General features: G+C 48.3%; 1 long non-coding RNA gene across 1 annotated transcript in view; it reads left to right on the top strand.

Annotated features, from left to right (window-relative positions):
- Nucleotides 1-26,885, top strand: part of LOC137531714 (uncharacterized) — a 293,087-nt gene that overhangs the window by 91,966 nt on the left and 174,236 nt on the right. Inside the window, exon 3 of the long non-coding RNA XR_011023716.1 lies at nucleotides 18,512-18,620. This is a non-coding gene — a long non-coding RNA (uncharacterized lncRNA). The remainder of the gene's footprint in view (nucleotides 1-18,511; nucleotides 18,621-26,885) is intronic.

Below are 26,885 nucleotides of genomic sequence, written 5' to 3'. Positions count from 1 at the left end.
CTAAAGGCCCCTATACCTACCTACCTAAAGGCCCCTATACCTACCTACCTACCTACCTAATGGCCCCTATACCTACCTACCTACAGGCCACTATACCTACCTACAGGCCTCAATACCTACCTACCTACCTACCCACCTACCTACAGGCCCCCTATACATACCTACCTACCTAAAGGCACCTATACCTACCTACCTACCGGACACTATACCTACCTACAGGCAACTATACCTACCTACAGGCCACTATACCTACCTATCTACCTACCTACCGGCCACTATCCTTACCTACCTACAGGCTGCTATACCTACCTACCTACCTACCTACAGGCTGCTATACCTACCTACCTACCTACAGGCCACTAGACCTACCTACCTACCTACCGGCCACTATCCTTACCTACCTACAGGCTGCTATACCTACCTACCTACCTACAGGCCGCTATACCCACCTACCTAAAGGCCCCCTATACCTACCTAAAGGCCCCCTATACGTACCTACCTACCTACCTAAAGGCCCCTATACCTACCTACCTACCTAAAGGCCCCTATACCTACCTACAGGCCACTATACCTACCTACAGGCCTCAATACCTACCTACCTACCTACCTACAGGCCCCCTATACGTACCTACCTACCTAAAGGCACCTATACCTGCCTACCTACATACTTACCTATACTTAAGGCCCTATACCCTGCTACCTATACTGAAGGTCCCTTTACCTACCTACCTACCTACCTAAAGGCCCCTATACCTACCTATCTACACACCTACCTACCTATACTTAAGGCCCTATACCCTGCTACCTATACTGAAGGTCCCTTTACCTACCTACACTGAAGGCACATGTACCTTACTACCTATACTGAAGGCCCCTATACCTAGCTACCTACCTATACTGAAGGCACATATACCCTGCTACCTATACTGAAGGCACATATACCCTGCTACCTATACTGAAGGCCCCTATACCTAGTTACCTACCAATACTGAAAGCACATGTACTGTGCTATCTATACTGAAGGCCCCTATACCTTGCTACCGATACTGAAGGCACATGTACCCTGCTACCTATACTGAAGGCCCATATACTCTGCTACCTATACTGAAGGCCCATATACCCTGCTACCTATACTGAAGGCCCATATACCCTGCTACCTATACTGAAGGCCCATATACCCTGCTACCTATACTGAAGGCCCATATACCCTGCTACCTATACTGAAGGCCCATATACCCTGCTACCTATACTGAAGGCCCATATACCCTGCTACCTATACTGAAGGCCCATATACCCTGCTACCTATACTGAAGGCCCATATACCCTGCTACCTATACTGAAGGCCCATATACCCTGCTACCTATACTGAAGGCCCATAAACCCTGCTACCTATACTGAAGGCCCTTATACCTTGCTACCTATACTGAAAGCTACCAATATTGAAGGCACCCATACCTAGCTAGCTATACTGAAGGCACCTTTACCTCGCTACCTATGCCTGGGTACCTATACTGCGGGCAACTATACCACGGATCGCACAATTTTTATGTGCAGGATTCGTTAGATTCGGGATTCGAAAGGTTCGAGATATTCGAGAACCTTTTTAGATTCGGATCCGGATTCGGATTCGAAGAAATTGTGGATTCGTCCCATCCCTAGTTTAATTCTGATACATTTTTCCGCCTGCCGATGATGTTCGCAAAATTACCGACACAGGGGGAAAACATGTGATACAGAGTGCTATTCACTCGGAAAACAGTGAGGTATTTTCCCGACTGCTGGAAGTTGGAAGCAGTAGTGAAAAAGTATGTTGTGCGTGTATTTTTTTTTTTATGTTTAATCTCCCTCCCACCTGTGCTCCTGACTTCCGTACTCTCCCACCCGACCCCCAGTCTCTGCTCTGGTAAAATATAAAAAAGAGCTCCCGCCTCTGCCCCCAACAATCACTCCCGACCCCCAGCCTGTATTATCTTTTAGTAACTAACAGTGCTCCAAACCCTGATAGCCCGGCCGTCCGCTCGCCCAAGCGCCCTCCTGCCTGCTCACACTAGATGCCCTTGTGGCGCTGTAAAATGTGTAGCTGGCAGCTGATACTACTCACCGTTATGGCACTCTCTTGCGATGAACGGGCACCCTCCTCCTCCGTACAGCTCCAGGTGTTTACCGTACCGAGGACGCGGCTTGATGACGTCATCAATAGTGTTGCCCGGATCATGAACGATTCGGATCTTTGATCCGAATCTATTTTGTGAGTCGAATCATCCGAATCATCAAAAAGAGTGATTTGGATCGCAAAAGGGGCGGGGCCAGGAGCGACACGCCCCCTCTCAGCGGGCAGCAGGGTCCTGGAAGCAGAGCTGAGATGGATCGCTCTGTTGGAGGGGAGCTAGGGACAGGTAGATGAGAGAGAGGGGGCATGGGTGCCACTGCCAGATATGTGTAGAGCACACATACTGGCTATAATGTGCTGCTCATTACAGACTGTCCCGTAGTTGTGCACAGTGAACAAATGGGAAACTTTTGGCTCAGCTCCACACAGCTCAGTAACTTTGCAGGCACGGTGATTGCAGCGCAATATGATCCTCCTGCACTTGCTCTAAACAGCTGCACTTCACTTCTGGGAATGCTTTGGGAATGCTTTGGGGAATGCTTTCTTTCACTGTGCTACTTTACATTCAAAGTATACAGATGAACATATAGGTGAAATATATGTAAAGCCTATGATTGCAGCATGTGGGTATTGTATTCAAACAAACATTTCTGCTCTCTGCTCGTCCCTCCTTCCTTCTCTGTCCACTCCCTGCCCTCTGTCCATCTTCTCCCCTTCTCTGTGTGTCCACCCTCCTCCCCTTCTCTGTCCACTGCAGGGAAAGTCCTGTCCTGCTAGTCATTTCACCCCCGAATGCTTCCGTAGTAAAATGATCCGAGATTCGGATCAAAGATCCGGATCTTTTCAATGATCAAGCCGCGTCCTCCATACGGTAAATAGCCGGAGCTGTATGGAGGAGGAGGGTGCCCGTTCATCGCAGGAGAGTGCCATAACGGTGAGTAGTAGCAGCTGCCAGCTACACATTTTATTGCGCCGCACGCCGCAAGGGGAACCACTTTTGTTTGATTGTCCCGCCGGGTGCCACGGTTGGGGGTGCGGGTGAGCAGGGGGGGGGTCAGTTTTGTGAAGTCGGGGGCGAGGGACTAGAAATTAAGAGGGTTTGCGCACTTTTACTTAATAAAACATAGAGACGGTTAGAGCACTGTTAGGGGGGAGGGACGGAGCACTGTTGGGGGGTCGGAACACTGTTAGGGAGGTGGGTACGGAGCACTTTTGGGGGGTCGGAACACTGTTAGGGGGGTGGGGACGGAGCACTGTTGGGGGGGTCAGAACACTGTTAGGGGGGTGGGGATGGCGCACTGTTGGGGGGTCGGAACACTGGTAGGGGGTGGGGACGGAGCACTGTTGGGGGGGTTGGAACACTGTTAGGGGGGTGGGGACGGAGCACTGTTGGGGGGTCGGAACACTGTTAGGGGGGTGGGGACGGAGCACTGTTGGGTGGTCGGAACACTGTTAGGGGGGTGGGGACGGAGCACTATTGGGGGGGTCGGAACACTGTTAGGGGGTGGGGATGGAGCACTGTTGGGGGGGTCAGAACACTGTTAGTGGGGGGGCGGAGCACTGTTAGGGGGGTGGGGGGTCAGAACACTGTTAGAGGGGTGGTGCAGTATGAGAGGCTGGGGTCGGGAGGGGGGGTCGGAGCAGTATGAGAGGCTGGGGTCAGGAGGGGGGTCGGAGCACTTACTTTTAGAGCAGTGCTGTCTAACTAGCGGCCTGTGGCCCGCATCCGGACCGCCAGGCCTCCTGCTGTGGCCCCTCTGCCGCCTGCTCCATGCAGTGGCAGCGCTGCAAAGCCCCCAAGTCTCCAGAGCTGAGAGGATTTTTTTCTCTGAACCCCCTTTCCCTCATGCTGCGGCTGCTGAAATGTTCACAGCCCTCCCCCCCCCCTCGTTCTCCCCCGTGCTGCTGCTGCCGCCTCTAACACACCTCAGATCGGAGGCGAACAGGAGATAGGAACCTGCCAGACCAGTGCATAGCAGCCGCGCGGTGGAGTTTAAATGCTGGACGTCACGTGACCAATGATGTCACTTCCTGCATTTGAATTAATTGCGTGGCTGCTATGCGCCAGTCTGGCTGGTTTCTCTCTCCTGTTCGGCGCCGATCTGAGATGTGTTAGAGGCGGCGGCAGCACGGGGAGAAGGAGGAGGGGGAAGGCCAGTCAAAATGCATTTTGTGGGGATATCTGCTGCCAGTCTGGTTGCATTTTGTGGGGATATCTGCTATCAATGTGATTGCATTTTCTGGGGATATCTGCTGCCAATCTGATTGCATTTTGTGGGGACATATGCTGCCAATCTGATTGTATTTTTTTGAGAATCTTCTTTTTGGGGGGGGGGGGGCCTCCACCGTGTGTTCTGGAAAAAAACGGCCCTCCGAGCCCGTGAAGTTGGACAGCACTGTTTTAGAGGATGGGGGTCGTGGTGGGGGGTCGGAACAAAGAACAAGCTGAAAAGGATCCATGTTATGTGACAGATATCACAATTATGTCACAACACTGCATTTATCATCTGGTAGAGGTAGGTCTAATTATGTGAGGTAAAAGACATGCAAACACGCACCTTATTTCACTTCAGAATTCAAGTGTGAGGTATTTCACTACTAAATACCACACATTTTTAGTAGAAAATTACCACATGAATTACCTCATGAAATTACATGAGGTAAAATTTTACTTAAACTACAAGAATTCAAAAGTTGATTTCCCTCATGAGGTAAACCCAATTCCATAAGGTAGTTATTTACTAAACGCTACCAGAATTGAGCCCATTGCGACTTCAACGTTGCATTAAACAGCTACGTTCCACTGTAAGGCCTCTTGCACACTGCATGCATTTCAGATTCCGATTCCGCTTTTTAATCTGTTTTTACATCCGATTCCGATTCAGATTTTTAATCTTAACTGCATGCTGCGTTTTTTGATCCGTTTTTCTGTTGAATGTATTCAAGGAAAATCGGAAACGGAATCGGAAACGGAATCGGAATCGGAATCGGAAAACGGATTTGCAGTGTGCAGGGAGCCTTAATGCGACCTCACTTTTATCTATTTGGCCTGGAAATTCATAGAGTTTTCCTTTAACATTGTGAGTTTTTTTTTAATGAATATCCTGATTTTCTGTAGTAATGGGATTCTTAGTACATAACTGCAGAAAGTGCTCTAAGCTTGCAGACCAGAGTCAATTATTTTTTATTGTTGTGGTGTATAGAATACACAATCTGTTATTTCTCAGATCATTTATTGTTTGCTCCGCTGGAAAAGACCGACTGGTAAACAGACCCCGAGAAACCTTCTCAATTGACCCCTTTAGAAACACCCCTTTACAATGAAGTTAGAGCAAAGAATTAGTACAATAAAGTAATTTTCTGTGACAGAAAAAAGATGTGAGATATCCAGTAATAGCGGTTTTGTGAAATGTTCTTCTGCATTAAATTGTTCCTCTTCATTCCAATTCCCAGGCTGCAAAATTGAAAAAAAAAAAAAGAAAAAAATAATATTCGAGACTGTGTTGTCTGGAGGTACTTGTATCAGCAGGAAGAAAATGATTTGTAATGAAATTTAATCAGCACATTTCTAAAGAAGCAAGGTATCCCAATGGGTAACTTCTTCATTACTATAGCTTTGGTCTGCTGCTAATACATTACTATTCTAGGGTGAGCTATTCTTATAAAAAAAATTGTTAGGCATCCATCCTTGGAGCTTTCCATTTAAGCTCCCCAATGTTATCCTGCATTTTCCTCTTGAATTTACAATTACCAGTGGAAAAATTACCATACCCAATTTGTATGTCCATATTTCTCAGCCTGATTTCGCAGCCATTTGATAATTAGGACTGTGTATTTCTGTTCTCTGATTTTCATGCTTATGTAACTAATACATAATGCATGAATCCACTTTCCTTAAAGGACTACTTTCGCGAAAATCTTAAAATTTTAAATATATGTAAACATATACAGATAAGAAGTGCATTTTTCCCAGAGTAAAATGAGCCATAAATTACTTTTCTCCTATGTTGATGTCGCTTGCAGTAAGTAGTAGAAATCTGACAGTACAGACAGGTTTTGGACTAGCCCATCTCCTCATGGGGTATTCTCAGTGATTTCTTTATTTTCAAAAGCACTTAGTGAATGGCAGTTGCTCCATCCAACTGCCAAAAAAAGTTTATGGTGAGCAGGGAGGCTGGCCAGCATTTTTCAGGGATGGTCTTTATAAAGAATAATAGCCATGCTGAGAATCCCCTATGGAGAGATTGACTAGTTCAAAGTGTGTCAGTAATGTCATATTTCTACTACTTTACTGTGAGTGACAGCAACATAGGAGAAAAGTAATTTATGGCTCATTTTACTCTGGAGAAAACTTACTTCTTATTTGTATGTGTATATATATTTTAAATGTTAGGATTTTCGCGATAGTGGTCCTTTAAAGAGGAACTGAACTCTCAATATTAAAACATACCAACTGAATCCTTGTTAAAAATCATAGTAAAAAAGTGTACAATATAGGATTAAAAACATGTAAATAAGATTTAGGAGATTCCAATCCAATCCAATCCAAAAAAAGCTGTATTGGCAGGACCAAATACATTTAGCATTGCCAATAGTGCTGCTCGGATACAACTTTTCAAAATCCGGATTGGATTCCAGACAGCGGTCGGGCAGCCCACATTGTGTCCAAAGTCCAACCGCACAACTGGGACATGGCAATTTTCAGCCCAGACACCTCCAAAAAAGTATGCAGCAATTGTGTTTTGGGTTAAATATAGGTGATATGAGCAAGCAGCAGTGGCCTGTGGCACCCTGGCGGTGGGAGCAACAAAGGCAGCAGGAGCAGGGCAATGCAGCAGCAGGTGTAACGTCTGCCAGGAGCAGACATGGCACTTGGCACATGGCACTTGCACTTTGCACTTGGCACTTTGCATTTGGCACTTTGCACGTGCCACCTGCCACCTGACATGTGCAAAGTGCCACGTGCAAAATGCAAAGTGCCACATGCAAAGTGCAAAGTGCAATGCACCATGTGCAAAGTGCCACGTGCAAAGTGCAAAGTCACGTGCAAAGTGCAAAGTCACGTGCAAAGTGCAAAGTGCCACGTGCAAAGTGCAAAGTCACGTGCAAAGTGCAAAGTGCCATGTGCAAAGTGCCACGTGCAAAGTGCAAAGTGCAAAGTGCCACGTGCAAAATGCAAAGGCATGTGCAAAGTGCCACGTGCAAAGTGCAAAGTGCCATGTCACTTTTCTCTTTGCACGTGGCACTTTTCACTTTGCACGTGGCACTTTGCACATGACTTTGCACGTGGCATTGTGCACTTTGCACATGACGTGGCACTTGGCACGTGACGTGGCACTTTGCACATGGCACATTGCACTTTGCACGTGGCACTTTGCATGTGACTTTGCACTTTGCACATGGCACTTTGCATGTGACGTGGCACTTTGCACTTTGCACGTGGCACTTTGCACGTGACGTGGCACTTTGCACGTGACTCTTTGCACCTGTTTGCACATGGTACTTTGCACTCGGCTAGTGCCATGTGCCGAGTGACAGTCAGAAAGCAGAGGAAAGGACACTGTCACACTGGCACTGCTCAGCAGCACAGCAGTTCTGTAGTAAGCTAACACAGTAGTACTTCTACTCTAACAACTATTAGCACTGACTGCAGTACTACAGTACTAACTAGTAGTAACTACACAATTACACAGTAATGCTATTCCCTAATCCCTAACCTAACCTAAACTAAACTGTAGCTAGCTAAGGCTAATAGCTGGCCAGCAGGCAGCAGCTGGCCTGGTCTGTGCACAGCACACACACAGACACATAGCAGCTGCAGCAGCACTGGAGCTCACACTCTGACTGTCTGTCACACAATGAAATCAAGATAATTAATGATTTAACAATATTGTAGTGATAGTAATGAGGTTAATCACTGAACAGCTTAGGTTTATCACTTTGACTGTGTACACACTTGGTAGGCCAGCAGCACTGGAGCATGTCTCTCAGTGAGCATTTCTCAAGCAATGGATGCTATTTCTCCTCATGGCAGCCCTCCTTATTATACAGGGGGGCTGGCCAGTGTTCCTTTCTGTGATTGGGTGCCAGGGTTTAGGCTGGGAGCCCTCTGATTGGCTCAATGAGGTCAGGTGGGTTTGGCCAAGGTTCCCTTCTGTGATTGGTTGCTAGGGCTTCTGCTGGGAGCCCACTGATTGGCTCCAGGATGTCATTTGCTTAGTTACAGTATTTCGGATCCGGAGATAGCTATCCGGATATGGGCCCAACTATCTGGAATCCGAATCCGGTCGGATAGCTGAAAAAAGGTCGGATATCCGGGTTACCCAGATATCCAGAAGCTTGATGAGCAGCACTGATTGCCAAAGCAAAACAAAGCATTAACATGGGGAGGGGGTTGTGGGAATATGGGAAGGGTATGGGGGTTGGGGTATGTAGTCCTTAGGTTGTGGAGGATGTAAGGGACAATATGGGGGGCTGAGATATATGGTCCATAGGGAGGTATTGGGGTATGCAGTCCATGTGGTATCATGTTCCTCTCAGTTGGTGGCAGGCTGTGTGATATATCGGGCAGCCATTTGCACGGTTGTTTCCTCCTCCCCCAGTAGGATGTAGAGTTTCCTCTCCTCATCTGTTGAGGTAAAATCCTGGATCTGGTCAGAGAGTCTCTGGAAGTGGACAGTCCTCACAGGTGCATATTTGCTGCAGTGTAGCAGGAAGTGGGCCTCATCCTCCAAGACCCCCTGGTCACATTGTCTGCACAGTCTCTCCTCCCTTGGCTTCCATGTCTGTCTGTGCCGCCCTGTCTCTACCTCCAGGCTGTGGGCAGTCTGTAGTGATTGGTAGACAGTGAGTTTCTGGGAGTTCTTTATGTCACTTCTCCATTCCTCTATGTATCGTTCCTTGCAGCTTTCTATAGTCCCTTTTATTTGGGCTTATGTCAGCCTGTGTTGGTTGTCTTGGCTGGGCTGGCTGCTGATGCTTTGCTTGACAGCGAGTGGTATGGCCTTGCCCCTCTGGCTCAGTGAGGCTTTATGGTGGTAAGTGCTGGGGTTGCTGCTCTGTATATGCGCCCAGTATGAGAGTGCCCTATGCTGAATAGTCAGCCATAGTGGGAATCTGCCTAGCTCTGCCCGGCAGGCTGAGTTCGAAGTGCTGCGATGGACTTGCAGAAGATACTTGCAGAACTCTAGATGGAAGATTTCTGTTAGGCTGGAATCCCCATACCTCACTGCTATAGAGTAGGATTGGGATGATGATGCTGTTGAATATCTTTACCCAGACTCTCACTGGTGGTTTTAGGTGGTAAAGCTGTCTTCTGATGGCATAAAATGTTCTGTAGGCTTTTTCTTTCAGGGCCTTTACTGCTGGCTTAAAGCTCCCTGATTGGTTGATCTCCAGCCCTAGGTAGGTGTAGCTGTTGGTGGACACCAGTGGGGAGCCATTTAATATAAATGAGGAGGTGGGATTTTTATTTCCATTCTTGCTCTGGAACGCCATCACTTTCGTCTTCTTTGGGTTGATGGGCAGTGCCCATGTGGTGCAGAAACTCCCCAATACTGCCAGGTTATCCTGTAGCCCTTTCTCTGTTGGGGAGAGCAGCACAAGGTCATCTGCATACAGCAGGAACTTCACTTCACGGTCATGCAGGAGGAGGCCTGGAGCTGGGGAGGATTCCAGGGCTACAGCCAGTTGGTTAATGTATATGTTACAGAGCCTTGGGCTCAGACTGCAGCCCTGCCTGACTCCTCAACCCTGCTTGAAGAACGCGCTTCTCTTCCCATCCACTTTTCACACTGCATTGATTCCCAGTATATGAACTCTTGATGACATCATAGGTTTTTCCTCCTATTCCACTCTCTAGGAGTTGTAGGAAAAGGCCTGGGTGCCACACTGAGTCAAACGCCTTCTTAAAATCCACAAAGCAAGCGTGTATTTTGCCATGTGAGCTGTGGACATGGGTCTTGATGAGGCTGTGCAGTGTGTAGATGTGGTCGGTTGTGCGGTGGTTTGGCATGAACCCGGCTTGGCTTTTGCTGAGTACATCCTGATGTGTGAGAAAGGAGAGGATCCTTTTATTCATGATGCTGTTAAACAGTTTCCCCAGTGTGCTGCTGCTGACAAAGATTCCTCTGTAGTTTGCTGGATCATATCTGTCCCCATTCTTGTAGATGAGTGTTATGAGGCCTTCGCTCCAGGCCTGAGGAAAGGAGCTCACACTCAGGATGACTAATCTTTTAACCAACCCCACCCTCCTGTGATGTAGCCTGCCGGCAACTGTCCAGCAGGCTCACAAAGAACATTGGGAGAGTGTTCGCTTGGTAATTTAAGTGGCATGGATAAATGCTAAAATTAGTGATTAATAAAGACACGGACAACTAACTTGGATTTAAAATGGCCGTAGGCTATATTTATTGCGGTTTAATTAAATAATTTAATTAATTTAATTGTTTATTAAAACGGGTAAACAAACATCAACAGTAATAAAATGATTCATAACCAAAGGTATCAACTGATACCTAATCAAATAACCATAAAGTCTTTATATCAGTATAATGTTCGTTAAATGTCCAAATAGCAGCTAGCCCACCCACAATCGTGGGCGACTATAACCGCCAATAAAGTCAATCCGCCTACGACAAAAACCGAAGGAAAGGGATGGGGGGGTGGGTGCTTCCAGCTTGTCTGACTGAAGACTGAGGAGAAGAGGGCAGAGCATCACAGGTTTGAGGTGAACTCCCCTGTGATTGGCCAGCAGAAATCTGGCTCCAACAGCCAGCTGCCAATCAATGAGAGAGCCCCCTCACCTCTGCTCAGCAACCCAATTCTCCTCACAGCTCCTAGGACCGCCCAGCATCTGTAAGAGATAGAAAACACAGCAGCATCAAAAGGAAGGGACACAAGTCATTATATATACTCCTATAACTGTATACATACACATTCCTACCCAAATTATGAGGTAACCTTTCCCTAAACTATCCCCCCACCAAATTACCAAGAGGCCTGTGTTCCATGCTCTCACTATGGCCTTACATGGTAATTTAAGTGGCATGGATAAATGCTAAAATTAGTGATTAATAAAGACACGGACAACTAACTTGGATTTAAAATGGCCGTAGGCTATATTTATTGCGGTTTAATTAAATAATTTAATTAATTTAATTGTTTATTAAAACGGGTAAACAAACTTCAACAGTAATAAAATGATTCATAACCAAAGGTATCAACTGATACCTAATCAAATAACCATAAAGTCTTTATATCAGTATAATGTTCGTTAAATGTCCAAATAGCAGCTAGCCCACCCACAATCGTGGGCGACTATAACCGCCACCAGCCGGGCTAAGGCCTGGCACCCCAGCCCACGGCCCTCTCAACCATACCTTGTAAACCCATGTTAAATATATCTAAGCCTATGGGAGAAAGATGTACCCAATCAGGACGGTACAAACCTGGGATGTTGCCTTCCAATTCCGTGTGGCGGTATGTGAAACCGCCAACCTGAGGCAGAAATTTGCTCATGTTAAAATTGACCCGTCTACGGATCTTTTCATGGAATCTCTTGGAATCTCGAGCTAACCATACATAGCGCTGCACAATTTCTGAAAGCACCAGCACTGTGTTGGGGAAAACTTCATGGATTTGCAACAAATCTAGTTGCATTCGTGTCAAGAGCTCCAGGGTTTTTACTTTACCTAAGTCATTCCCACCTAAGTGTACAATTAAAACATCAGGGACTGGCCATGAATCTAACAAGGAATAAACCTTGGGAATAAGGGCACCCCAACGCATACCCCTGGCTCCCTTCCAATAAATCTGAAAACGGTCAATGCTCAAGTCCAGATTCTCAGTGTATGGTCTTTCTTTTGCTCTCATCCGAGCCCAAAAAATGTAGGAGTGACCTACAATCCAGACAACCTGTTTCAAACCTGTAAAATAGAATTTGTTAATAACATGACAGTGCAGGACGAATGTACAACATATATCTCCTAGATTCCCATCTCCCTATGCGTTTGATAACCGTTTCAGGGAGACCCAACCTAGCCGCTTCTGTGGCCGCTCCTATTCTAAAAGAGTGGCTAGAGAATTTGAGCGCCTTCAGGCCCAAAATGTTAAGGCATTTACTTAAGACCGACCTAAATTGGAACATGGACAAGGGGGAACCGTCAGCATGCGCTAAAAAAGACAAGGATGGAGCCCGCAACTGCAAAAATTCGGAGACTACCCGGCAAGGGCAAGAAAAACTACCGTCTAGGCGGTATAAGGTCAACCATGTACCTCTACCAAACCTATCGGTTTTGGACCGTTTAATGAGCACTCGTACAGCCTCCTGTGACAAATTCACATCTTGATGACCAAGACCTGTATGAACTTTTTTGGATTTCGAAACTAACTCCGATATACGCAGTGCGCCAAAAAAGGCGAGCGAAAATGACGCCCTAAACAAGCGAACCTCATAATCGGATAAACAGACAAGTGGTATAACACGTAATAAGTCCTCTAGAAGACAAAAAGTGATAGGACGTCTACCATCTGGGGGAGCAGGAACCGTCTTCAAACCTTTCAACAGTTGCTTAACTAGAAAATAATTTGAACAAGGGGGAGCGTTGTGCATGCGCCTAAAAAACGAAATGCCGGATAATCTGCGCTGCAATGCTGCAATGGACATACTATCTGAAATCTTCGCACAGATAAATGACAAGAATAATTCTACTTGATCTGCTAATGGTGACATGGAGCATACATCCGCGAATGCGCACCAGTCAGCCCATGCAGCCGAGTACTCGGCCCATGTTCTAGCTGACAGCGATTGGCGTAATGCCGATGCAATTAGCTCCCGATCAAACTCCAAAGATGGGCCGGACAAGGTACACCCTCTTCGCTCGCAGATGGCGCCAGCTCCCTGAATAAGGCAAATTGCTGTCGGGATAAAGCATCCGCAGTCAGGTTTAGTTTCCCGGGCAGATGCACTGCTTTCAACCACACATTAAGACGCAGACACAGCAGCACCAATTGCCTCAGAATTTGCAGAACGGGAAGCGATTTTGAAGTAAGCGTATTTATTGCGAACACCACTCCTTTATTATCCGACTGCAACAGAATACGCTTGTTTGCAAAACCGCTTCCCCAAATGACTAATGCTACCAGAACCGGGAAGAGCTCCAACAGTACAATGTTCTTTGTGTAGCCTTGCGAGAACCAGCACTCAGGCCACCTTTCAGCACTCCAACAACCTTGCCAGTATGCACCGTAACCAATAGCACCAGCCGCGTCTGTGAAAAGGTCCATATGCTCATCCTTGACAAAAGCTTCTTGCCACATTGATCTGCCGTTATAATTGATTAGGAAATGGTACCAAACCAGCAGATCTTCTTTGACTTGTCTTGTCAATCGAACGTGCCAAAAGGGGTTATTAAGGCCCGATATCAGCCGGGCGGTGCGTCTGGAGAAAACCCTTCCCATGGGCATGATCCTGCTCGCAAAAGCCAAACGGCCCAGAAGCTCCTGCAATTCCCGTACGGTCGCTTTTGACCTACTCAGTAGGTTATTGAGCGAATCTTTCAACTTCTCAATTTTTTCTAATGGCAGACGGAATTCCATCAGGTAAGTATCAATAGTGATGCCGAGAAAAATCAGCTCTGTTACAGGCAGAACTGACTTCTCTTCGGCTAACGGAACGCCTAAAAATTCGGAAACGCAACGAAAATTTAAGAATAAATTCCACGCTGCGGCAGACTCGGGGGGACCGACAAAAATGAAATCATCGAGATAATGCAATACCCGACCGACAGGGCATTCAATCTGAACCGCTAACTCTAAAAATGTAGCAAAGATCTCAAAGTAACAGCAGGATAGAGAACAGCCCATGGGAAGGCACATATCATAATAGAATTGACCTTCAAATTGAAAACCCAGCGAGTTATAAGCGCCCGGCCAAATGGGCAACAATGGAAACGCCGACTTGATGTCGGCCTTCGCTAACAAGGCTCCCTGACCATATTCCCTGATCACAGACACGGCTTGATCGAACGTAAGATAAGACACTGAGCCAGAGGCGTATCTACAGGGGTGCACATAGGGCACCTGCCATGGGCGCCCCTTGTCACTCACCTGGGGGGGGCGCATCCCCAGTAAGCAATTAATCACCCCCTCTGTAGTAGCCGGCTCACCGCCAGCGAAATTGTCTGTGCTGCCGGACCTGCGCCCGCAGAAGAAGAGGAGAAGCAGGAGAATGTGAGCGACGCTCACTGTGACACTTTCTGTGCAGCGCGCCCCCACCCGTGTTTCACTCTGCTACCTGGCGAAGGCCTGCAGCTACAGCCACCAACTGTTTCCTGCTCCCCTCCCAGTCCCACCTTCAACTAGTCAGCCAATCAGGAGGAGGATCGGGGATACAAGGCAGCGAATGGAGCGGCGCCGACATTGCTATGACGCTGCGGGGACCTCCGTCCCCGCAGCGTCTCTGGTCGCCATAGCAACGGCGGCGCCGCTCCGTTCGCTGCCTTGTATCCCCGATCCTCCTCCTGATTGGCCGCATACTGATGGAGGTGGGATGAGAGACTACCAGGAAACAGTGGGTGGCTGTAGCTGCAGGCGGTCAGGTGGCACAGAGTGCGCACATCATTAACTGTGAGGCAGCAGCTAAGCAGCACCCTAAGCCCACCAGAAGCACCCTCTGCCCCAGCAAGAAGCATCCCCTGCTGCAGCCAACAAAACCCTCTGCCTCGGACCTCGGTAAGCAGCACCCTCTGCCCCCAGCCAGCAGCACCCTCTGCCCCCAGCCAGCAGCACCCTCTGCCCCCAGCAAGCAGCACCCTTCGCCCCCAGCAAGCAGCACCCTCTGCCCCCAGCAAGCAGCACCCTCTGCCCCAGCAAGCAGCACCTTGCACCCTGCCCTCAGCCAGCACTCAGTCACTACCCTGCAACCGGCTGTTATTGCGCACGTGGGGGGGGGGCGCAATTTTAGTGTTTGCCATGGGCGCCTTATAACCCAGATACGCCTCTGCACTGAGCATAAGCTGGCATCAATAGAGTCGTTCAGAGATTCACCTTTAGGGAAAGATAGGTGATGAATTAAACGCCATTCACCAGGATCTTTTTTAGGAACTATCCCCAAAGGTGAAACCCTGAAATTCTCAAATGGAGGAGAAGCAAAAGGGCCTGCTACTCGGCCAGCCCTTACTTCCTTGGCAATTTTTTCCCTGACGATGTCAGGTCGCTGATCAATAGATTTTAAATTCTTGGCCCAACAGCAGCCCAAACCATTGAAAGGCGGAAGATGAAAACCTTCCGTAAAACCATTAGCCAAAAAGGAACTAATCTCCGGATTTGGATAATGGTTTAAGTACAGTATGAGATTTTGTGTTCTCACCGGCGTCTGAGCTGCGAAAAAAGGATTCCTTCGTGGACCCTTGAACTGCTGTCGAAGCTTTTTTAAAGCATCGCGCCGCCGCGTGTGAACCACCGCAATGCGCGCACTCGTGTCGGTAGCGGCAATTTGCCGCGAAACGGCATTGAGACTCGTTGAACGAATGGCATACTCCTTTCTTGAAAGGAATAGTGCCGGAAGTACTGCTCGCCATGTTTGGTTTGGGCTTGACCTGCTGAGGAATCATCAGTCTTAACCAAAGCTCTGCATCCTTTGAGCCCCAGCGCAGGGAGGGATACACTGACATTTTTTGTCTAAAGGCTTCATCGTAAAGAAACCAAGCTATCCCTCCAAACTGGTGCTGGGCCTCAAAGACCGAATCCAAATGTTGGAGAAGGCCTAATGCTAGGCCAGAGTCTTTTTCAATAAAAACACTCATGAAAATCAGAAAGGCCTGAAGCCAATTAGTAAAATTCCTTGCTACAGGCCTCCGTCTATCTTCCTCCTCCTTCTTTTCCTTTAAGTAATCTTTTTGAAACGGCAATAGTGAAAGAATATCAATATATTCTCCTCGCCATATTTTCTCCTTCACTGCCTGAGGCAGATGATAACCTAAAGGTGACGAGGAAACGGGCATAGGCTCTTTGTATGCCGCTTCGGAAACACCCGATTTCAAGACAGGTGATGAAGTTTGTACTGAAAAAACATTACTAGTAGAAGGAGGAGGAACAGGTACAACAACATTTTGTGTGCACGGAGGCACCCAGGCTGCAGCAGGAGAAACCACCGGAGAAGGCCCCGGCATTTTTTCCACAACCTGCTGCAAACAATTCAACAAGACTGAAAATCTGTTAAATAAACCCTCCCCAGAAAACCCCAAGTTCTCACCCGGGTTGGGAGCTGGAATCCCGTGAGCAGGTTCCTCTGCTTCCTCTTCCGATGAGCTGGTTTCCGGGTCAGCAGCTGGGAAGCCTGCGACCCCTTGGAGTGGATAGCCTGACTGGTATGAGGCTGTAGGCAGGATGGGAAGCTGGGTGCAGGCCTGGGACTGGGCCTGGGAAGCCACTGGTGCCGGAGCTGGAGCGGAGGAAGAGGTTCCGGGGGTGTCCGTGCTGGATGCGGAGGCTGGAGGGGATGTATGTGCAGGAGAGGCCAGGGAAGCCACAGCAGAAGAAGGAAGAGCGGCAGAGTTCCGGGCAGCGGTGTCGGTGAGGCGCCCTGGAGCGCAAACAGGCCCAGTGACACTGGCAAGATGGCCGCCGTGACGACTTCCGCCCACGTGACCGCGCGAACTTCCGCCCTTACTCGCGCGGCCACTTCCTGTGAGCTTGGGAAGAGGTCCCCGGGTGTCCGGCGAGTATGGGCGCCTGGGCTTTTTGTTCCTCTTCGCCGGCGGTGCGGAAGGGCTGCCTGCACCCGCTCCGGCAGCGGAGGATGAAGAGGCAGGAAGTTTTGTCTACTTGGAGCGGCTCCTAGACGCGCGCTCCAGTGATCCATGTGGAGGAGAGGCAGCGGCAGCGGCTGGAGGAGGGAAGGCGGGTGGCACTGGAGGCAGAACCAGGTCAGTAGCTGGTGGCTGGGGGGCAGATATAGAGTCCAGTAGAAGGCGCAGGCGATCTTCACCCCCTTCAGAGCCAGCCACAGCTGCAAGACGCAGCCAAATTTGATCCATGGCAGAGGAGGATAAAATTAAAAAGAAAAATGAAATAAAAGAAAACACAGGAAAGAAATTGGTATAAGGAAAATAAAAAGGAGAAAAAAGGGGATAAATTAAAAAGGAAATAAAAAGAAATAATAAAAAGGAATAAGATAAGGAAAGAATAGAGAGATAAATAAATTAGTGAATGAAATAAAAAAGCTCAAAAAGTCCAGTCAAGACGAGTTCTGTCAGAGGCAGGTTCTACAGCTCCTGCTTCCAGCTTGTCTGACTGAAGACTGAGGAGAAGAGGGCAGAGCATCACAGGTTTGAGGTGAACTCCCCTGTGATTGGCCAGCAGAAATCTGGCTCCAACAGCCAGCTGCCAATCAATGAGAGAGCCCCCTCACCTCTGCTCAGCAACCCAATTCTCCTCACAGCTCCTAGGACCGCCCAGCATCTGTAAGAGATAGAAAACACAGCAGCATCAAAAGGAAGGGACACAAGTCATTATATATACTCCTATAACTGTATACATACACATTCCTACCCAAATTATGAGGTAACCTTTCCCTAAACTATCCCCCCACCAAATTACCAAGAGGCCTGTGTTCCATGCTCTCACTATGGCCTTACAAGAGTTCCTGCTGTTTACAAATGACTCATCAGGCAGCGCCGTGGTCTGAATGATGAAGACTCCTGACTTTGACAGGAGGAGCAGAGAGATCGGAGACAGCAGAGGAGGGGGGAGAAAAGGGGGCAGAGCAAAGAAGTAGTGAGAAGGGGGAGAGAGGCAAGACCTTGTTGGAGGGAAGAGGGAGGAGTGAGGGCAGACTAGTACTGTAGACTGAGTAGAGGAGAGGAACTTCAGCTTCCTGCAGGTGAAAACTTTCTGTATAGAAGTCACTCATCCCCCGATCTCTGCAACATATCAGTATCCCCCCTCCTGGTGCTGCTGTCTTCCTGAACAAGCTGTTGTAAAGTTTGGCAGGGAGGAGGGGGTTGGGAGGTCATACAGCTCTCTGTATGCAGCTCCTCCACTCCAGGTGTCCTAATGAGAGGGAGAGAATAATTCTCAGCAGCTCTCTGTACATAGAAAAATGCAGAAGCTGCTGCTGCAGACCATCCAGATCTTCTTTCTTACTGCTTCCCCATAAGTATGCATAGTTACTTCACAATACTACTTTTCCATACTTCCTCCTCTGCACATGCACTTTTCTTTATTTGTGGACAGCAGTGTTGCCCCGGTAAGTTTGTGTGTCCATGACTTCTATAAGTGCAGTCCTGCCCCTCAGTTGAGTCTCACTGCAGTGCCAGGCTAGGATTTGTCCCTCCCTCCCACTCCCTATCCCTTTTTTCCCGGAGGCTGTGTCTCTAACCTCTTTTCTACCCACCGCAGACTGGGAGTGGATGTACAGGAGACTACACCGGCGGTTGCAAAATCTTACACCCGGCATGAGTGAAAGAAGGTGCGCATGCACAGTTATTCAGCGCCCATGTGCTTTACGGTAAGTTACAGAATGTTATAGGTGGCAATATTTTTCATCACACCACCATGTACTCACTACCCCCTCCTACTGGGAATACTGACCAGGGAAATCACTGTTTCAAGGTGGCAACTGCGAGCTGCATATGCATCTACTCCAGAGTCCGGGGCCGGTCTGCCTGTGTGCTAGGAGTACCATCTCTGTCTGGCTGTCAGATCCACAGGCAGCAGCGTTCTCTATAATGGCACATGAAACACGGGCTGCTCAGTGCTTACACTACAGAGCTTTGGGGGATTCGCAGCAGAGGTTAATAATCTTACAGCCCCTGGGCTGTAAAGCTGAATTCCCACCACAAGATTTCGGAAGATGGATCAGGGAAAACGCAGTGACACAAGATTTGAGGAATGATTGTTCCCCGATCCATCTTCTGCAAGTCAGGAACCGCGGGAACAAACGACGGGTGCAAACATGACTTTAAATGATTGCGGTAATTATCGTGGGGTCGATGGGCATTGGAATGATCATCCACGATGGGATCTGTCATGATGGTTGTTCAGAATGAATAATTATCACGGGTAATCTGCCATCATTGAACATCGTTTAATAACTTTCTTTAAATTATGTTACATAATATTGTGCAAATGGTCGTTTGTCTATAAAGTTTTCATTGCGAAAATCTTCTGGTGGGTATGAGCCTTTAAATTGTTCAACTTCTGCTGCAAATTCTGCAAATCTGTGTAGTGTGAGCCATGAGCAGCCTGTGTTTCATGTGCCATTATAGAGAACGCTGCTGCCTGTGAATCTGACAGCCAGACAGAGGCATTTCTGTCATCAGGGAGACTAGACAGAGATTTCGCCTGTTGGTGCATAGACTGTACTCCCAGCACTTAGGCAGACTGGCCCCAGACTCTGGATGCACGCGCAGCTCGCCACCTCACCGAGACTATCCGCAGATCGCCACCTCACCGAGACTATCCGCAGCTCGCCACCTCACCGAGACTATCCACAGCTCGCCACCTCACCGAGACTATCCGCAGCTCGCCACCTCACCGAGACTATCCACAGCTCGCCACCTCACCGAGACTATCCACAGCTCGCCACCTCACCGAGACTATCCGCAGATCGCCATCTCACCGAGACTATGCGCAGCTCGCCACCTCACCGAGACTATCCACAGCTCGCCACCTCACCGAGACTATCCGCAGCTCGCCACCTCACCGAGACTATCCACAGCTCGCCACCTCACCGAGACTATCCACAGCTCGCCACCTCTCCGAGACTATCCACAGCTCGCCACCTCACAGAGACTATCCACAGCAGCTCGCCACCTCACCGAGACTATCCACAGCTCGCCACCTCACCTAAACTATCCACAGCTCGCCACCTCACCGAGACTATCCGCAGCTCGCCACCTCACCGAGACTATCCGCAGCTCGCCACCTCACCGAGACTATCCGCAGCTCGCCACCTCACCGAGACTATCCGCAGCTCGCCACCTCACCGAGACTATCCACAGCTCGCCACCTCACCGAGACTATCCGCAGCTCGCCACCTCACCGAGACTATCCGCAGCTCGCCACCTCACCGAGACTATCCGCAGCTCGCCACCTCACCGAGACTATCCGCAGCTCGCCACCTCACCGAGACTATCCGCAGCTCGCCACCTCACCGAGACTATCCACAGCTCGCCACCTCACCGAGACTATCCGCAGCTCGCCACCTCACCGAGACTATCCGCAGCTCGCCACCTCACCGAGACTATCCGCAGCTCGCCACCTCACCGAGACTATCCGCAACTCGCCACCTCACCGAGACTATCTGCAGCTCAGACTGAGTAGAAATAGCTTTTTTTGTGGTCAGACGAGTGTGGGGGGAGCAGGAGAACGCATACAAAAAGCAGCACATTGCGTTACCATTGACTTTCATTATGTGAGTTTTTGACGCATTTTTGAAAATTATGCAACAAAACCAGCATTTTTAAAAACATGTTTCAAAACGCATATGTGTTTTTTTATATATGCGTTTTTTGATGCAGCCCATTGACTTGCATTAGCAGCAAAAATTCTGCATTTTCCACAACGCCAGCGTTTCAGCTAAGTGTGTTCCAAGCCTCAAAGTCTTATGTGCCACAAACCTTAAAGTGCGCCTAAAGTGAGAGGAATATGGAGGATTTCCTTTCTAAACAATACCATTTGCCTGGATATCATGCTGATCTCTCTGGCTGCAGTCAGGGGCGTAACAATAGACCCTGCAAGGGATGCTGCTGCAGGGGAGCCCATAAGCCATTGGCCCCATCCTGAGAGACTGACAACTAAGGGCAAGGAGAGGAAAAGCTTCTTCTATTGTCTGCACTATTGTTCTGTTGACTGCATCTGCTCAGCCACTGATAACAAATCAAACAATCCTATTCAGTTTGCAACAGGCTCTTCTGTACAATGCCCAGCCCCCAACCTCTCTACCCCTCCCCAAGTGCTCTGTACTGTAGAGATGCTGGAAAAGTCTGCAGAGCCAGTTCTGCTCCATGAGAGATGGACAGAGTGAGTGTAATAAGCTGAGGCTAGGAGCACACTCATCTGTCAGTTTTCTACACATGTTTTCTGCACACCATGTGGGCCAAGGGGGCCCCATCAAAAGTTTTGCAGGGGGGCCCAGTGATTTCTAGTTATGCCACTGGCTGCAGTAGTGTCTGAATCACACATCTGCATCTCAAACAACCAAGCATCTAATCCAGTCAGAAGACTCAGAAACGCCTGATCTGCATGCTTGTGTAGAGTCTGTGGAAGAGTATTAGCCTCCCTAGCGTTCTGGACGAGCTAGGCTCGTCCAGAGACGCCGGAGGTCACTGCTCAGGCCCCGCTGGGCCGATTTGAATAACTTTTTTTTAAAACACGCAGCAAGCACTTTGCTTGCTGCGTGCCTTACCCGATCGCCGCCGCCAATCCGCCGCTATCCGCCGCGATGCAGGGCCCCCCCAGGTGAGACGCCGTGCGCTGCCTGGCCAATCAGTGCCAGGCAGCGCTGAGGGGTGGATCGGGTCTCCCTGTGACGTCACGACGTGGGTCACCATGGCGACGGGGGAAGCCCTCCAGGAAATCCTGTTCAGAATGGGATTTCCGGACGGGCCATTGCGCCGGCGGCGATCGGAGGGGTGGGAGGGATGCCGCAGGGAGGGGGGAATCATGTAGCTAGCGCTAGGCTAGTTACATGAAAAAGAAAAAAAAATATATGCAAAAAACGTTCCCGCGGCCGCAGGGCCGCGGGAATCAGAACGCCAGGCAGGTTAGAAAAAGAGGCTGACCAGGACAGAAATCGCTGCAAAGAGTTCACGTTTCCTGTGAGAACGTTACCATATCCATTTTGATATTACTATTGTTAGTTTTGCTATCTCTAGAAAGGTTGTGAATTAACCCTTCTTTCTACAGGATTTAGCTAGAGTTAGCATATTTGCACGCTTAATTGCGGATTGGTGGTAGCGACCTGGTCTCTATATGAGATCACAGATTGTATTAATTGTACATACAATCAAAACTGGACTGTGTGGACTCACCAACCAATCCAAAAGGTTACTTTGCCTGCAGTGCTGACTGCCTTCAGGATTCCCTCAGGGTCTGAGGCTGAATGGTAAACTGCGGCAAAGGGAACAGGAATTGGAGGGTGACTGCGCGTACGTCACAATCTTTAACGTCAGTCTGCTCACCGTATTTCAAGCCATCGGATACGACTATTCCCCGGATGGTAACGGTGCCAGATTAGACAGGTCTTTTAATGTCAGCTCGCTCACAGTCTTACAAGCCATCAGAGGCGATTATTCCCTGATGGTACTGGAGTAAGTTATATGGGAACGCGGGGCTAGATTTCGCAGTAAGCACAGAAAATATCATCAAAAGTAAGCATGAAGCTGATTCCTGCCTCCTGCTAATTTGGGCTTTCTGTGGAACAGCATGGCTGTTGACAGGGCCGGGCCGAGGCATAGGCTGGAGAGGCTCCAGCCTCAGGGCGCAGTGTAGGAGGGGGCGCACAATTCATTCAGCTGTCATTCCTAATTGTGTTTGAAGCAGAAAGAAATAAGAAAAGGGGATACATGGCAGTGACTGCAAGCCAGATAACTAGATATTAAGGTGTTGGGGAGGTTGTGGGCCCTGTGGCACTTCTTAGTCTAATAGCAATCAGTGTGTGATGGCTGGGGTGGCAGGGATGGAGAGCGCACTTTGGTGTCTCAGCCTTGGGTGCTGGAGGACCTTGTCCCAGCTCTAGCTGTTGATAAGGGAAGATAATTAGGAGAGAGACTTGTTCCCCACCTTTCAGCTGTTCAGCTATTAGTAATTGTCTATGTGATGTGTATTGTGATGTGTACACTACTTAGCATAAGTGGGTTTATGTCTGTGTTTTGTGTCTAATGGTAGCCATACACCTAATGATGTAGGGGCAGATTCGACCAAGAGACAAATCTCTTTCTTAAGGGGCCCATACACCTAACGATTTTCCTGCCGATATACAGCAGATTCGATCACTGTGATCAAATCTGCTGTGAAATCATTGCGCAAACGCTGACCGAACGATCGATTTCCATCCAAAATCGATCGTTCCCGTCGATCCGTCCGTGCGGAAGATTTCGCTTAATTGCCAGTGGGTCGGAAGTGCGTAGATAGTGGCGTTCGAATGTCCAACGACCCACGCTAGCGGCGATACATTATCTGCTCCACCGGCGCGTGTCCCTGCTGTCACCGCTGCTCCTTCTCCGCTGGGCTCCGGCAGGCTTCACTTTTTCCTGTCCCGACAGGAAGTTAAAACAGTAGAGCGCCCTCTACTGTTTAAACTTCCCCCGGCAGGAAGTACAGTGAAGCTGCCCTGGAGCCCAGAGCGGAGAAGAAGACAGTGGAGGCCGGGGGGACTCGCACCGGCCGTATCAGGTAATGTATGCAGGGGGGGCGGCGGCAGCTCCACAGATAGTGAATCGATTTCATGCTGAAATCTATTCACAATCTGTTTGCAGTAAAGGCAGCCATGCAATCCCTCTCTGATCAGATTCGATCAGAGAGGGATCTATCTGTTGGTCGATCTGATAGCAAATCGACCAGTGTATGGCCACTTTTATCGAATCTGATAAGAGAGACACCACCACCATAAATCACACTGACAGTAGAGCATACACAAAAGCTGAAAATGACAGGCTAGAAAACACAGACAGACAGTGGCGTAGCTAAGAAGCTGTGGGCCCCGATGCAAGTTTTACATTGGGGCCCCCAAGCACTCTATACATAACAATTGACGTGGTGCACCAAAACCTACCAATGGCATCTACAGTGTCAGAGGTGCAAGAAGGGGATGGGGAACAGTTTGTTAATGATTACTACTATTCAAAGTATCTATAGAAGTGATTATTATGAGCACAGGAACGATAGAATGCTAATGCTGCAGTTGAGGTAGGGCCCCTTGGGGCCCCTCTGGCCCAAGGGCCCCAATGCGGTGGCTACCTCTGCAACCCCTATTGCTATGCCCCTGCAGGCAGACATTACATACACAGGCGCAGCCATATGACATCACTGTAACTGTAACTGTACACTATCACAGGCTAATTTGCATACTGCATACTGCACAGTGATTGGAGAAAGGAGCTGCTTGAGGAGGGAGGGATGGAGGAAGTAGAAATCAGCTGGATGGCACTGTAAACTTGCCAATCAACATATGGCTGCACACTGCAGTGTGAATGCAGAAATAGGGCCATCTGACAGGTACTGTATATTACAGCAAACATACATTTTTATTTATTAAAGCAGTATTAAGCAGCACATTATACATTTATAGTATCAAATTTTAAGGTTAGCTCCACTTTAAAAGAAAATTCGACCTTTGTTAAGAGAAAAAAAAGACAATATTATGCCTTCAAATCTGCCCCTCAGTAGATGCCAAACCTTAGGCCATGCCCCATTTATGCTGATAAACACAAAAAAAGTGAGTGGTAATAAATGAACTTTAACCACTTCCCTACTAAGGGGTTTTTCCCTTCTGTACAAGAGCAATTTTCACCTGTCACTCAACGCTCCTCCCATTTAACTTTATAGCTACTTATCACAAAGAAATGATCTATAGCTTGTTTTTTTTTTGCCACCAATTAGGTTTTCTTTGAGTGGTACATTTTTCTAAGAAATATTTTGTTCTAAATGCATTTTAACAGGAATAATGGGAAAAATGGGAAAAAATATTTCTCAATGTTCTGCCATTATAGTTTTAAAATAAAACGTTCTACTGTAGATGAAACCCACGCATTTTATTTGCCCATCAGGTCAGTCCTATGCAAGGACAGAGTAGGCACATCATCTCGGGGGAAGGGGTGAGGGCTGAAGGGGTACAGATTTTAGTCTCCAGTACCAAGCTTGGTCTGCCCATAATTTTATTTTCCAAACGAGACTATTCAGTTTTCTCTACTTGGGGCTCATAAATCTTTAATGGATTTCAGCGTTTGTTGTAATTTAGAATATCAGATGTGTGGGGAAGTTGTGTACAGGACAGGAGGTTCCAACTTCCCACCACCAGAGACCTTTCCCACACTTAAAAAGTAACTGGTGGTTAGTGAAAAGGAAGCTGTAGTGTTGATACACCCTGCCTGTAGATGGCACTGTTCTACTTGTATTGCTGCATAAGATTATCTGGACTGGATTGGGTCATTGATTCCTGGTATGCTCTGGCTAGGAACAGAGAGTGAAGACACTGCTTACATAGAGAGTTGGTAAATCTTGTAAATAAACCTAGTTTCAGTTGTCCTGCCTCTGTGACTACTGAACACAATAGGAACTTTCAGTGATAGGAACACGGAAGATGCCATTAACCTCCTTGGCGGTAACCCCGAGGCCCAAGCTAGGGTCAGGGTGGAAAACCGCAGCTCAGAGTGGTAATCCCGACCTCTGCTCGGGTTAGCTGCCGGAGGCTCTATGCAGAGCAATGCGCGCAGCGGGAGCACTTCTACCAGGGATGGGCTCAAATTTGAATTCGGGTGAATCCGGATAGTTGCTATCCGGATTTAACCCAGTTACCTGTGCGGGGTGGTCAAGCGTACCTATCTGATGTCTTCTTCGGTCTGGTCCTCGGCGCCTCCCACAATGCGGTCCACGCGCGTTGCATGAGTACAAACACTTCCTCCTTCAACCCTGAAAGAGGAAGTGTTTGTAATCACCGCGTGGACCGCATCGTGGGAGGCACCGAGGGACGGACCGAAGAAGACGTCAGATAGGTAAGCTTGACCACCTCCCACCCACCCCACACAGGTAACTGGGTGAAATCCGGATGGCAACTATCCGAATTCACCCGAATTCGAATTTGAGCCCATCCCTGGTTTCTACATACCTCCCAGGGATCCCAATGTCAGCCCCCATTCTTCTTCCTCTCCTCCGGGGCTCTGCTTCCTCCTGGTGAGATTGATGGCTGTCGTCATGATCTCACTTTAGAGTTGCAGCACCACCCAGAGGATGGAGGTATAACTGCAACGCTGGAGCCCAGGGAGGTAAGTGATTGCTGAGCTGCTGCAGATCTCCCTGGCAGCATGATGTTTTCCAGGTTTTAGGGTCTGAAAGGGTGCAAAAAATTTGTACCGCTTTTAGACCCTAAAATCTGGAAAGAATCCTAAGGGGGTTAATAACATTTTTTTTTAAATGCTATTTACTTGACATGCTCCTCTGCTTTTAATAATTAATTGACCCTGAACAAAATATGCAGATGAGGTGTGCTAATACGACTAGCTGCATGTTTCCTCCAAGTCTTTAAGTCACAAACTAGTTCACTGGAATTAGACAAAATGTTATCCCTCAGCTGCATATATAAGATTATCCCTTTTTATTTGAACTACCACAGCATGGCAGAGCAGACAAAGGATAATCCTATATTTTCAGCTGAGCCCTATTATTTTGTCTATTTCAAGGTTGGATTTATTTGCAAAGGTGCACAGACCCAATTGTGATTGCAATGAGCGCCTGAAGTCCATATTTTCTCTGCTTGTAGCGCTCTACCCTGCTGTGTTACACATTTATAAATTACTCATTTCAAATTAATGCCATAAGTCAGCCTACTGCCAAACAATGGAAATTTTATTGTCATTCATATCATTGTCTGCCAAGCAGGGCCGGTTCCAAAGTTTTTGCTGCCTGAGGCAAACTTGTGAGGATGCACCCCCACCCCCTGATTTGGAATGATCGCACAGCACCCTACAATTTACTCTGCTTCATTTAATGTTCTCACATGACATGCTGCAGCTCAACACACTGGCTGGCTGTGAGTCTTTGACAAACAAACTGC

The sequence above is a fragment of the Hyperolius riggenbachi genome, chromosome 9 (assembly GCF_040937935.1).
Source record: "Hyperolius riggenbachi isolate aHypRig1 chromosome 9, aHypRig1.pri, whole genome shotgun sequence".
NCBI lineage: Eukaryota > Metazoa > Chordata > Amphibia > Anura > Hyperoliidae > Hyperolius > Hyperolius riggenbachi.
This window is presented reverse-complemented; position numbering and strand designations above follow the sequence as displayed.